Source organism: Copadichromis virginalis, linkage group LG18 (assembly GCF_057382275.1).
Source record: "Copadichromis virginalis isolate Kocher_CV1m ecotype Utaka linkage group LG18, C_Virginalis_male_GT1.1, whole genome shotgun sequence".
NCBI lineage: Eukaryota > Metazoa > Chordata > Actinopteri > Cichliformes > Cichlidae > Copadichromis > Copadichromis virginalis.
This window is the reverse complement of record NC_140635.1, coordinates 663,915-674,740: the sequence shown is the minus strand read 5'-3', so window position 1 is coordinate 674,740 and position 10,826 is coordinate 663,915. Positions and strand designations below refer to the sequence as shown.

General features: G+C 46.7%; 1 long non-coding RNA gene across 1 annotated transcript; it reads right to left on the bottom strand.

Moving 5' to 3' along the window:
* Nucleotides 1-8,782: 8,782 nt before the first annotated feature.
* On the bottom strand, nt 8,783-9,807 carry LOC146686805 (uncharacterized). The gene is made up of 3 exons (XR_014916434.1): nt 9,651-9,807; nt 9,454-9,565; nt 8,783-9,373 (listed from the first exon to the last, which is right to left on the bottom strand). It is a non-coding gene; the product is annotated as an uncharacterized LOC146686805 (long non-coding RNA).
* Nucleotides 9,808-10,826: the final 1,019 nt, after the last annotated feature.

Below are 10,826 nucleotides of genomic sequence, written 5' to 3'. Positions count from 1 at the left end.
AACAGCGAGTGACCCCACCCCCACCACACTCACACACACACACACGTGTGTGTATTTATATCCTCGTGGGGACCTCCCATTGACATAATGCTTTCCCGAACCATGAAAAATGAGCCCAGCTGTAGCCCTGACACCACGTGCTGAGCGTGGAAACGCCCTCAGCCCCGTGGGGCCAAACCCAGGTCCCCACCAAGATACAAGGACACAGATACCAACACACACACGCACAGACACACACACTTAAATGCATTTATCAGTAACCGGGCCTCACGTAGGGTTGCTTAAAAAACGGAATCGTCCCGTATTTCGAAACAAAAGTACACGTCCCGTATTGAGCTAATAAGGGACGCACTTTGTCCCGTAATACAGTGAGAATCAAAAGTAGTCTATAACTTTTAATGGAATTAACACTTTGTTTGAAAACATAATTCCCAGCCCCTCTCCTGCTTTGTGACCAATGAGCTGACAGCACACTTATGACAATTTGAGTATGACAATTCAGATTACCGCTCATCTCATTGGTCGAGGAAAGGTCGCTTACGGAGAAAATACCGGAAGACAACAGATGACCACAACAAGAAGCATGGCCAACAGGGAAACAAACGCCGACACGGCGGTGCAAGTCTCGGACGACAGTACACCTAAAGCTGGGCAGACACTGTGCGATTTTCAAACTGTACGATTGACTCGCAGGGGTTAGAAGTTCATAGGTCACGATGCAGGTCTCACACTATACGGCCCGATGCTCTGATGCGACCTGAGAGCTCACACTGTGCCTCCATAACATGAAGGTTATAACAGAAAATCTGTCGCTCTCCCTCTCTGTCTTTCACTCACACAGACACACCACCACCATCAACTTTGCTAAATTGCTAATGAAAAACATGATCAGGCAGCTGTGATTAAGCAGCAGTGTCGATCCAACTATTTTCACGGTTGTTGTGGTCGTGATCATTTTGTGATGCCACATCGAAAAGGCTCGGATGAGCTTTCCAAAGTTCTCCAAGTTGTGCCTCCATCGCTTGTGTCCAGATCACACGCTGCACAGCCGTGCTGCTCCGTCTTTTTCACCGATGTTTACGTGTTTGAGCGTGAGCAGTGTGAGCGGCTCACGAGCAATTCTCGTTACCCCACGTATACTACACGACGCACGATGAAGGCCAAAATCGGACCGATCACCAAATCGGTCGCACGACTCAAAAAACGTCTCAAAATGGGCCAAAAACCGCACAGTGTGAGCCCAGCATCAGAGCAGCAATGTTTGTTCGCTCAGAGAAAGAAAAAAAGGCTGCAAAAGTACAGGGAGGACTGGGAAAAGGAAAACACCTGGCTGGGAAAGTGCACGATAACACCTTTAAAGCGCACTGCACTGTGTGCCGGCGCACTTTTTCTTGCTTCTAGTGGTGGCACATGAAGAACATGAGGGGCGTGACAGCTCGGGGAACCCTTAACCAATTTCTTGTCCACCAGGCCGGCAGAAGCAGATATGGTATGTAAACACTGGTTTGTTGTTTAAACCCTCTGGTTAAGGTTAATATGGGCATGTGCAGTGAATATCAGCGCTATGTGGCCAGAAGTGTGATAATATAATTTATTTTGTGTAATAAACAACTGCAAGGATAGATGATTACAACAAATAGATGACTAATACATAAAAGTAATACATAGATGAATAATGATGATGAGTTATGATGCGTAATCATGGGAACAAGCGGGTTTACAAACAGGAGCAGCTGATTAGCTTTAGAAAAGCTGAAATAATACCTCAGCTGAAGCCAATTGTACTAAATGCACTAAATGTGCACTGTTACAAGAATGTTTTTCTTTCTATTGCTTTCTATTAATTTATATAATTTTAAGTTAAGCAGGACAGAGTTCTTTTAAAGAAAGATTTACTTATATTCTCAAAAGTTAAGCATGACAGGCTTCTGTTTAAGAAAGAGACCTGTTTTACTGTGTTAATGTTGTCATTGTGAGCTAAAAATAAATGGCTAAATGATCATTTGTTTCCCATACGGTCATATGACAAAGAATATGCATCTGCTTAAATCAAATTCAAGTCAAATGCTTAAAAATAATTTCACACACAACAAAAAAGAGCTACCACACTGGGTTGCCCGGCCCTGGCCACGAGGTGTCCCTTATTTATTTTTCAGGGAGTTGGCAACCCAGCCTCACGGTCCCAGCAGGCTGCAGCAGGGTCACCTTTAGGACGACAGACTGAAGGATCCAGGTGAAGTGAGCGCTGCTGTCACTGCGAGCTGCTGTTTCATCAGCAGCAAAGCTTTCAGGAGGGTGAACACCAGGAAGGCAGCAGGACCACATGCAATCCCAGGTCAGGTCCTGAGAGCCTGCGCTGAGATCTTCAGCCTCACCACATCACTTCTTCACTTCCTGAGGTCTGGAAGCGCTTCTGCTCCCTCAGGGCCAAAACAGAGAAAATGAGGAGGAGCTTCTTCCCTCAGGCTATCCGGGCCCTGAACCAGGTGTATGACTGGAGGACTGGACTCGCTCATACATCGCATCACTGCACATGGACTCGAACCATAATAATGCACCTCATTACTATACCTCCCACTGCAAGCTGTTTATTTCAAATGTAACTCTAACTCTTAGTTCAGACTTCTTAGGTTAAATTCTTAATTTAAGTAATAATTACTTTACTTTGATGTTCATGTTTTATCTGTTAAGTTACTTTATTCAGTTCTTCGGTACATTTTTACTGTAGTTTTCTGGTCAGAGATTGCACAGCAGCAATCATTTCACTGCCTCAATATCTATCAGTGAGTGCACGAGGTTTGAATACACACATAATATACAAACAGCACACGCTCATACACACACTCAGCTGACCTAGTTTATTCCCTCTGTGAGTTTGCTGCTCAGGAAGCTGCTGCTTGTTCATCGTGCTGTTCATATTTCTGTAAATACCAGCCGTGATGCTATTACAGCTAAATGTTCTGCTGACTGGGAAACAAACAAAGGAGAACAAAGTGTGACGTGTCAGGTATCCGCGAGTACACCCTCCACAGTTTTTCTTATATCTGTTCATAGGACAACACTGAACATATGTGATACAAATACTGTAAAGTAGTGAGCGTACAGCTGGCATAACAGTAACAATGTGCTGTCCACATAGCCATGTCTGAACTGAGCGCACCCTGAGGTTACCTGCAGCTCCGTAGGACAGGCTGCATCCAGCACAGGCCGAGCTGAGGGCCTCACCTGTGAGTGCTGCCAGCACTGCTGCAGAGGTTTGGGGCGGTCAGCTGAAAATCCAAAGTGCAATCAAGTCATCGATCAAACATTGTATAGATATATAAAAGTAATATACGCGTGTTGAATGATTACTGTGATGTAGCTGAGAGGCAGAGCGAGCTCTGTCTCAGTACAAAGCTCCTCTCTGCCTTCAGCTCGGACTCTGGCCTCCGGCCTCATCCTCGCCGGTTCCTCGCACACGACGCCGCCTCAAAGAACACTGGCGAGTTTAAGCACAGGAGGGGACAGACGTCTCCATATAGGCCTGCAGTTCCCGGCCTCCATACGCTGCTCGACTTCAGGAACACAGCTTTTATTAGCCCCAAACACAACAGAGGTCAGAGGTCACCAACAGGTACTGCAGTCTCTGTCATGGCGGCCGTTGCTGGAAACACTCAGTACAGAACAAACAGCTGCAATAATGTGAACATTAACCGCGACAGAGTGTCAGTCAGACGAACAGGCTCCGCCCCTCAGCCTGCTACCATATATATTTATAGTGTCAAAGAACAGTAATTACAGCTTCTACTGATAATCCTCCTGATAAACAGCAGGCGGGTCTCTGTAACCCAGCCTGCAGACTGAGGGAAACATCCTGTGACAGGACACAGCATCCACGCTAAAGTTCAGAGGTCGCTGTCCCGAATTCAATAAATGTGGAGCAATGAAACAAACCAACAGAAGAGTGCAATCAAACAATGAGTTTATTAAAACACACGCAGAAGAATCAGAATCAGAAAGGGTTTTATTGCCAAATGTTGAGCGGGTTTACAACATTAGGAAATTGCTGCGGTGCTTCAGTGCAAACATACTGTTATAAATACTGTTATAAATTAAGCTTAAATAGACATGAAAATAAAAATGAGAATAAGAATTAAAAGTGCTAAGTAGATAGATAGATACATGATATATACATGAGTGCAGGTGGTGATCAGTGCCAAACATGGAATGATGCAGTGAACACAGCGTAGGGTCATGTGTTAGTGGTGGGAACAGTCATATGGTTCATGTGTCCAACAGCAGAGGGGAAGAAACTGTTCTTATGGCGAGAGGTTCTGGTGCGAATGGACCGGAGCCTCCTGCCTGAGGGGAGCAGGTCAAACAGACTGTGTCCAGGGTGAGAAGGGTCAGCTGAGATCCGGGCTGCACGCCGCAGTGTCCTGGAGGTGTACAGGTCCTGCAGAGATGGGAGTCTGCAGCCAATCACCTTCTCAGCAGAGCGCACAACACGCTGCAGTCTCTGTTTGTCCCTGATAGTGGCTCCAGCGTACCACACGGTGATGGAGGAGGTGAGGATGGACTCGATGATTGCAGTGTAGAACTGCATCATCGTCCGTGTTGGCAGGTTGAATTTCTTCAGCTGCCTCAGGAAGTACATCCTCTGCTGGGCTTTCTTGATGACGGAGGTGATGGTGGGCTCCCACTTCAGGTCCTGGGTGATGGTGGTACCCAGGAAGCGGAATGAGTCCACAGAGGTGATGGGGGTGTCAGTCAGGATGATGGGGGGGAGTGGGGCTGTGTGCTTCCTGAAGTCCACAATAATCTCCACTGTCTTCTGGGCATTCAGCACCAGGTTGTTGTGGCTGCACCAGGTCACCAGACGTTCAACCTCCCTCCTGTAGGCAGACTCGTCCCCGTCCGAGATGAGTCCAATAACGGTGGTGTCATCTGCAAACTTGATTAGCTTGACAGACTGGTGGGTGGAGGTGCAGCAGTTGGTGTACAGGGAGAAGAGCAGAGGAGAAAGAACACAGCCCTGAGGGGAGCCGGTGCTGATGGTCCGGGAGTCCGAGACATTCTTTCCCAGCCTCACATGCTGCTTCCTGTCCGTCAGGAAGTCAGTGATCCACCGGCAGATGGGATCAGGCACATTCATCTGGGAAAGCTTGCCTCGGAGATGGTCTGGAAGGATGGTGTTGAAGGCAGAGCTGAAGTCCACAAACAGGATCCTGGCGTAGGTTCCTGGGGAGTCCAGATGCTGCAGGATGAAGTGTAGGGCCATGTTGATGGCGTCGTCTACAGACCTGTTGGCTCTATATGCAAACTGCAGGGGGTCCAGGAGGGGGGCCGTGAGGGTCTTGAGATGGGAGAGAACTAGGCGCTCAAAAGACTTCATGACCACAGATGTCAGAGCCACGGGTCTGTAGTCATTTAGTCCAGTGATCCTAGGTTTCTTGGGGACAGGGATTATGGTGGAGGACTTGAAGCAGGCAGGCACATGACATGCCTGCAGTGAGGAGTTGAAGATGCCAGAAAACACTGGGGCCAGCTCGTTTGCACAGTGTCTGAGGGTGGCAGGAGACACGCCGTCTGGGCCGGGAGCTTTCCGAGCATTCAGGTTCTTAAACTGCTTCCTCACATCTGCTTCATGAATATGAAGAGTTGTGGTGGGAGGAGGTGGTGTGAAATCCTCTTTTGTGTGGGGTGAGGAGGGGGGTGTTGTAGGTGAAGTGTTTGAAGGTGGTGATGGCTCTATGGAGGGGGGAGAGGTGGGGGAATGAGTGTCCAAAGTGTCTCTATTGTTGGGGCCGTTGGAGGTGTGAAGGCTGCCTGATGGCTCGTCAAAACGGCAGTAGAAGTCGTTAAGGGTGTTGGCTAAGAGCAAGTCATCAGTGGAGTGGGGGGTTTTAGGCTTGTAGTTGGTGATATTCCTAAAACCTTTCCACACAGAGGCCGAGTCATTCTCTGAGATCTGCTGCTGCATCTTCTCAGAGTGCTGATGTTTGGCAATGTCCACTTCTTTAGTGAACCTGTACTTGGCCTCTCTGTAGCAGTCCCTGTCTCCGCTTCTGAACGCCTTTCTCTTTTCCAGCCACAGCTTTTTGAGTTTAGGAGTAAACCAGGGTTTGTCATTGTTATAACTCACCCTGGTGCGTGATGGCACAATGCTGTCCTCACAGAAGTGGATATAGGAGGTGACAGTGTCCGTAAACTTGTCCAAGCTGTTAGAAGCAGCCTTCATTGTGTCCCAGTCTGTGGTCTCCAAACACGTGCGAAGCTCCTCCACAGCCTCGTTGCGCCACAGTTTTTTAGTCCTCACGACAGGTTTGGAGAGCTTCAGCCTCTGTCTGTACACGGGGATTAGGTGGATCATGACGTGGTCAGAAAGTCCGAGTGAAGCGCGGGGCACCGCGCGATAGGCCCCACTGATCGTGCTGTAACAGTGGTCTAATGTCCTCTCCTCTCTGGTCGGGCATTTAATATACTGCTTATATTTTGGGAAGCTCATGGCTCAGATTGGCTTTGTTAAAGTCACCAAGAGCAATGATGAGAGAGTCTGAAACCCGTGTGATCAATGTGACAAATATGACCTTTGAATAAAGAAGGAAAACACATTTAATCTTTTTCCATGTTAATACATATTTGTAAATGAATTAAAATGTAATTATTCTGTGATTACAAAGTTAAAGTTGTCTGTTTAATCTGGTTCCATGTCGTGTTGCTGCCACCTAGTGGTGGACTTCAGAGTTGTGCTTGTGCTGCCAGCCTGAGGACTCGTGCCAGGAAAACAGGCTTGGACGATATGGACTGCAACTGCTTATGAACGTTTGGCAGAAAGGTGCACATGTTTGTGTGTTTTACTTTGTGTTACGTTTTATTTGGGTTGTAATTTTATTTTGCTGACAGAATATTTGTTTCCAGTTGTTATTTCACTGTAGTTTTTTGTGGTGTTTGCCGGTGAATGGAAGATTAAAATACAGATTAAATATGGGTTGGAGGATTATTCTAATCCAAACATCAAAAAGAATAACCTGCAGGAGCAGTTGCTAAAATCCAACCTAACTATGCCGACCTTTGCTGTGTAGAACAAACCTGCTGGAAACAAACAGCAGTCTGACTTTACTGATCATTGTGAGCAACACGGAGGTTCACAGAGGGAGGTTTGTGCTGGAGCAGCAGGTTCAGCTCGCCGTCTTCAACGCGCTCTGCTTCCTTGTTTGATGTCTGATCACAGCTCCTGACATGTGTAATGAGCAGCTTTGTTCGGACCTGTGCAGGTTTGTGTGCGTCAGCGTCACAAGCAGGTATCACGCTGGGGTTCAGACTGTTTCCAAACATCGCTGCCCAGACAGCGCACTCCCACCTCCCAGGTGTCGCCACTTCAGCACAGTAGAACGTGCTTGTGTGACAGGGCGACCGTGGCTCAGGGGGTTGGGAATCGCATCTGTAACCGGAAGGTCGCCGGTTCGATCCCTGGGCTCTCTGTCCTGGTCGTTGTGTCCTTGGGCAAGACACTTTACCCTACTTGCCTACTGGGCCCTGTTTCAGGAAGCCGGTTTGGAAAACTCAGAGTGAAAAACGACACTCACGGTTGAGTAACCCCGAACTGTCCAACTCGGAATATTCCGTTTCAGAAAGGCTGATAACAATTAGTTCAGTCAACGCGGAGTTGCTTTAACCCCAAGTGAAGCGCGCGGACGAGGATACATAAAGCCCTGATAAGCGGAGCACAGATTAAGCGAGTCACCATGGAGACGGAGGGAAAGAAGGCGCGGTCAATGTATTTCACAGCGCTTGAGGCCGAAATTCTGATGGCAGCATATGCCGATAACATGCAAATTCCGCGGAAAAAAGTAACACAGCCACAGCTGCAAAAGCATGCATGGCAAAACATAGCCGACAGAGTCAATGCGTGAGTGTTAATATAAACATTGATCGAGGGATTTCCACCCATTTAACACGTTATTTTATCATATGTTATTTTATTTGTTATTTTATACATTTTATTTTGTCATGTGATGTGAGCGCAGGTGCAACCCAACAGGCCCCAAACGTGCCTGGAAGCAAGTAAAAATGAAATATAAAAATATAGTCCAAACAGGTAAGGTGTAATTGTATTATGAGCCATAGTGCTTGGTCTGTTTGTCCGATGTAAATCAATTGCAGTTAGAGGCTACATTAATTTTCTTTCTGTAAGCACTTATTGAAATTATCTGAGCACATTACAAGTACATATTTGCTTACTCTGTATGCTCAAATGTGACCCGTTATAGCCAACAGAAAAAAAGCAGAGGCCTGAAAAACAGGTGGGGGTCCTCCACCACCACCACTCACAGAGGCTGAGCAGTTGGCCCTCAGCCAAAACAGTGGGCGCCCTGTGGCCGAAGGCATCTCTGCGGGGACATCCTCTGAGGCAATAACCCCGCAAGACACAAGTGCCTACATAAGGGGTAAATTCAAAATAATACATGATGTGCATACATCCTTTCTTCACAGTCACCTTTGCAGTGCGACACATTCATTTGATAAACTCTTTACCATAATGGATTATTCTGTAGTGAAGTTATTTTCCGACTGATCTTGCCTTCCCTCAGTCTTGGTTGTCTTTGAGAGCATAATGACAATGAAGTGTAAGGTGCTTGGTATGTTTGTTAATTGCCATTTGGTCCCTTGTAAGTTATAAGTGACCTGTATAAACCTCATATTCTATCAGTTGATGGTGGTGGTGTACTGCATCTGGTGCAGCCTCCTGTTGAGCCAGACCAACATGCAGTTGTGAGTAATACTCCACAGATTATATGAGTTTACAGTAGAACAGCAATGTTGTCTATTTCTTTACTACAGGAAAATAATGAAGAAACATTGACAGCTGTTACAGAGGAGGAAGCAACAGAGACACTTTATGAGGTTTACATCTTTTAATACTTTGTGTACAGGAAACACAGGCGACCAATAAAGCCAGTTGAACAAAAAATCTGTTTATTCTTCTTTCAACATGTTGAGGTGATGGGTCAAAGGAAATGATTGTGACATATGGTGTCTCTGACTGCTCTTCCATCTTGTATGTCCGTGGGAGGGTCAGGATGTTCATGGTTTGGATCACTGCTGATGTTTGGTTCAGAAGGACAGTGTTCTCCTCTAATTGTGGCAATGTTGTGAAGAATCACACATGCCACAATAATGTCACATGCCCTTTCTGGGGTGACCCTGAGTCTTTGCAGGCACTGGAACTGGGCCTTAAGCATTCCGATAGTCATTTCAATTCTGGCTCTTGTCCTGCAATTAGCCAGATTATATCGCTGCTGTGGGCCCGGTTCAGGGTCAGGGTAAGGGGTAAGCAAATAGGGTAAACATGGATACCCCCTATCACCAAGCAAGTAGCCAGTGAACTCTCCTAAGACAGAAGGGTACACTTCAGTTCAAATGTCCCTGAAGCAATTGGTCTTTATATATTTTAAAGTATTCTCAACTCACCATGTCCAAATTTTGTGCTCAGTGTACATTCACGGAATATTTGTGAGTCATGGACAGAGCCTGGCCACTTGGCTTCCACATTTGTGATAATGTTGGCAGCATCACATATGATCTTCACAGTGCAGAGAACACAAATTAGCATCCATTACTATAATGAAATAATTTGTTAGTTTGACATGCTACAGGGAACTATGTACCTGTACATTAATGCTGTGGAAAGACTTCCTGTTCACATAGTCTCCTTCATTTACTGAAGGAGCAATGATTGGAATGTGAGTGCCATCTGTACAGCCAATCACGCCTGGGAACCCTGAAAATACATGTGCAATTTAAGTAGTAGTCCAAGTATCACCACATCATACATTAAGTTTTGGTCATCCTGATACCTGCAATCTTGTGGGTCTGTGACCGGGGAACACCACAGACGAGTACAGGAGACGTTTCAGTGCAACTGTAACATTCCTGACTGCCCGACAGACGGTAGCCTTGGAAACGTGCTCAGCGTCACCAATATTATACAGAAAGCTCCCGTTTGCAAGAAACCGAAGTGCAATACAAATAATATGTAATGAACTGAGAGCATGTCCGCGATGTGTCACATGCGTAATATATGGCCTGAGGATGTTATCCAAATAAATTATAGATTGTGCTGAGAAACGGTAATGTTCGCACAGAAAATCATCAGGAAATGATAAAATGTCCAAACGCGCTCTGATCACTCTCTCCCGGCGGAGAGCTCTGCGGAGAATTTGGGCTTCACGATCTACTGGCTCTTCAAGGAAGGGACACGCCATGTCCGACACTTCCTACTGTCAGGTTTCCGACAAAGGGGCGGAGACAGTCAGGGTTAGTTGTAGTAAACCTGCTAGGGGGCAGGTTAGCTTCACGGAGTGTGTCGTCATAGTGACTCACTGAGGCTTCATCTGAACTCTCTTTGTGAAACCGAAAACCCAGAGTTTTCGTTAACTCAGGGTATACTTACTCAGTTTTTCCACTAAACCGGCTTCCTGAAACAGGGCCCTGGTGTTGGCCAGAGGGGCCGATGGCGCGATATGGCAGCCTCGCTTCTGTCAGTCTGCCCCAGGGCAGCTGTGGCTACAACCGTAGCTGCCTCCACCAGTGTGTGAGAGTGACTGAATAGTGGTATTGTAAAGCGCTTTGGGTGCCTTGAAAAGCGCTATATAAATCCAATCCATTATTATTATTATTATTATTGTGTAAGCGAGGCAGTGCTCAGGTGGCGTCCGTTTGGGCGATCCTCTGCGATCATGTCTGAGCTGTGTGCTGGAATCAGGGAAACCCGAATCCTCTTCTTTGATCGGGGTAAAAAACCTGCACTGGTTACCCGAGCTGTAACCCTGTGTGTGTCCTTC